Source organism: Peromyscus eremicus, chromosome 8b (genome assembly GCF_949786415.1).
Source record: "Peromyscus eremicus chromosome 8b, PerEre_H2_v1, whole genome shotgun sequence".
In the NCBI taxonomy this organism is placed as follows: Eukaryota; Metazoa; Chordata; class Mammalia; order Rodentia; family Cricetidae; genus Peromyscus; species Peromyscus eremicus.
Genome location: NC_081424.1, coordinates 32288178 through 32291550, shown reverse-complemented (window position 1 = coordinate 32291550; position 3373 = coordinate 32288178).

The window sequence follows — 3373 nt, the reverse complement described above, 5'->3', positions numbered from 1 at the left end:
TTTAGATAAATCACTTGGCATAAACCGTAATCAGCCAGCTGCAAAAGCCTGGGACCTAGGAAACACTCACCCTGATCACCCGCCCTGGGAGAGAAACCGTTGAGTCAAAATAAGATATCTCTGGTTGGCCACTTGGCCTTGGGGAATAAACAGTTGGGCTGGGAAAGCACCCCCAAGGCCAAGTCAGCCACACACATCAAATTTCCGAAAATTAAAAATATGTCCCTAAGTTCACCCTGGCCTTCTTTGAATCAACCAATGGGAACCCTGTAACTATGCTTCTCACTTCTGTAACCGTGCCTCTGCCCCTGGGATCCTATAAAAAGTCCCCTTTACCCAAGGAGGGCGCGCAAGTCCTCCGAGAGACTTTGTCGCCCCGGGTACCTGTGTATCTGAATAAACCCTCTTGCAGTTTGCATCTAATCCGTGGTTTCGGTGTGTTCCTTGGACTTGGGGTCTCTCCTGAGGGAAGATCTCCTCCGGGGGTCTTTCACCTCTTTCTTCGAGGTGGAATCCAGCAGCATCAGCCAACGGTCTGGTAGAAACTCAGTACTAAGGCTGTGACCCTTACGTTGTTGCCCTCAGGATCTCCCCGGAGGGCTCTGTGGTAGCACAGGCACCCATCCAGGGGATGTGAGTTCCATCCTCTGTTCTCTACCTCTTTCAAGGCTCTGCTAGCTCTAACTTGACCTAAGATCTTCACATCCCTCTTGTCTCTGCTGTCCTGTGGTCAGTGGCTAGCCCTGGGGACTTTAGTCCCTTTTTTTTTTTTTCTGGGAACAAATCATTTCTCCAGACAACTGCCAAAATCCTTCAGAAGGCAGTTCCATCTCAAAGTTACTCTCAAAGAAAACCACACACACACACACACACACACACACACACACACACACACAAACAATTGACATTATTATGGTCATTAATATATTAGTACAAAAAATTCAATTGACTTCATTGTGGCCATTTCTAGAAATGATAAACAAAAGGAAAAACTAGAACAATAAGCATTGATTTTCATATGGAAAGTGGCAGATTTAGGGCATATTTGAGAAATGACTGCTATGGTTTTAAAGTACTCTAGTCAACACAGGTATAAAGAAGTAAAATATGTGTATGGTTATTTCCCATGCTGCAAGATTTTATTTCATCTCTAAATTGGAGCTCCAGTTTTAATATTTTGAAAATTTCCACAACTTAAGCCCCAAACTAGATAATTAGCTCCAAACTAGAAAATTAGCTTCATATAAATATGATTTGGTTTTCAAAAGGAAATGTGCTTGATTCCTTCTAACAGAGTTTAGAGATGTACAGGTTTCACACAGGCAGACAGACAGACAGACAGACAGACAGATAGACACACACACACACACACACACACACACTTTTATGTCAACTAGACACAAGCTAAAGTCATCTGAGCAGAGGGAACCCCAATTAAGAAAATGCCTCCAGCCGGTGGTGGTAACACACACCTTTAATCCCAGCACTCTGGAGGCAGAGCCAGGCTCATCTCTGTGAGTTCAAGGCCAGCCTGGTATACAGAGCTGTGGTGGTATTGTGTTCCCCAAAATATTGTGCACCCTCATAAACTTATCTGGGGTCACAGAACAGAACAGCCACTAGATACAGAGGCTAGAAAATGGTGGCACTCATGCCTTTAATCCTAGCATTACAGAGGCAGAAATCCATCTGGATCTCTGTGAGTTCAAGGCCACATTGGAAACAGCCAGGCATGGTGTCACACGCCTTTGATCCCAAGAAGTGAGCCTTTAATCCCTGGGGGTGATGGCAGAAAACAGAAAGATATATAAGGCATGAAGATCAGAAACTAGAAGTATTTGGCTGGTTAAGCTTTCAGGCTTTCGAGAAGCAGTTCAGCTGAGATCCATTCTGGATGAGGACACAGAGGCTTCCACTCTGAAGAAACAGGATCAGGTGAGGAACTAGTGAGGTGAGGTGACTGTGGCTTGTTCTGCTTCTCTGATCTTCCAGCATTTACCCCAAAACCTGGCTTCAGGTTTGTTTTTATTAATAAGAACTTTTAAGATTCATGCTACACAGAGCAAGATCCAGGACAGGCACCAAAACAACACAGAGAAACCCTGCCTCGGGGTAAAAAAAAAAAAAAAAAAAAGGAAGTGCCCCCATAAGATTGGATTGTAGGCAGGCCTCTAAGTCATTTCTTTAATTAGTGGTTGATGGGAAGGTCCAGCCCATTGTAGGTGATTCCATCCCTGGACTGTTGGTCCTGAGTTTTGTAAGAAAGCAGGTTGAGCAAGCCATGTGGAGCAAGCCGGTAATCAGCACCCCTCCGTGGCCTCTGCATCAGCTCCTGCCTCCAGGTTCCTGCCCTGTTTGATTTCCTCTCCTGACTTCCTTCAATGATGGACTAGAATGTGGAAGTGTAAGCCAAATAAACCCTTTCCTCCCCAACTTGCTTTTGGTCCTGGTGTTTCATGCACACACACACACACACACACCCCCCAGGCTGACATTCAACACACATGGAGAGAATAAGAAGCACAGTTGGCTTGAGCATCTCCAAACCCAGAGCAATGATGCTTTATCTGTATCCTTACCCTTGCATTTGTTAAGTGAAGCTAGGATTTGCTTTTGAAACAAGGTAATGTGTACATAAATGAGGAATCTAATTTATCCCCAATATGAGTACTGAGCATCTGGAATACAGGAGTGTTGTGTTCAGAGACAAACGAACCAAACAAGGTTTTTGATGAACAGGCCCATGGCCAGAACTTAAACCATCAGGGTAAAGGGTCTCAAAGGACAGTTGACCTTGACCTATTCCTCTGATGGCAGAAGCCATCTCTTCACAACCAAACCAAACCAAACCAGATCAGATCCTGAGGGAAAGCTTCTAAACCAGACCGCCCCCCACCCCCATACACACACAGGAGGGAAGACTGAAGAACGGGAGATGGAGGTGGGAGTGAGCTGTGTCTTCCTTGGAGAGCAGGCATACAGATAGATGCCCTTGTTGAGCAAGGTCCACAGCCAGGGATGCAGACTGTGCAGTTACCGTGTGTGTGTGTGTGTGTGTGTGTGTGTGTGTGTGTGTGTGTGTCTGTCTGTCTGTGCCTTCACTTTCTTTCCACCGAAACTCAGACTCTCTCAGCGTTTCTTTTCTCCTCCTGTCCTGAGCAGGATGCTTTCCTTCTGTCCCATCACTTTCCGGTTCTTTCCCTTGTGTGTCAACTGTCCCTGCGAGTCTGCGCTTCAAGTCTTTCCTTCCTCTTTTCCCTCTACCAGGACGTGTCCCCTTTTCTCCGCTTCTTCCAGGAAGCTCCTTGCATTCCACTCCTCCCAGCCCAGACTTCAGAGATGGGTGGCAGCAGGTGGATGCCTGGAGAGAGGT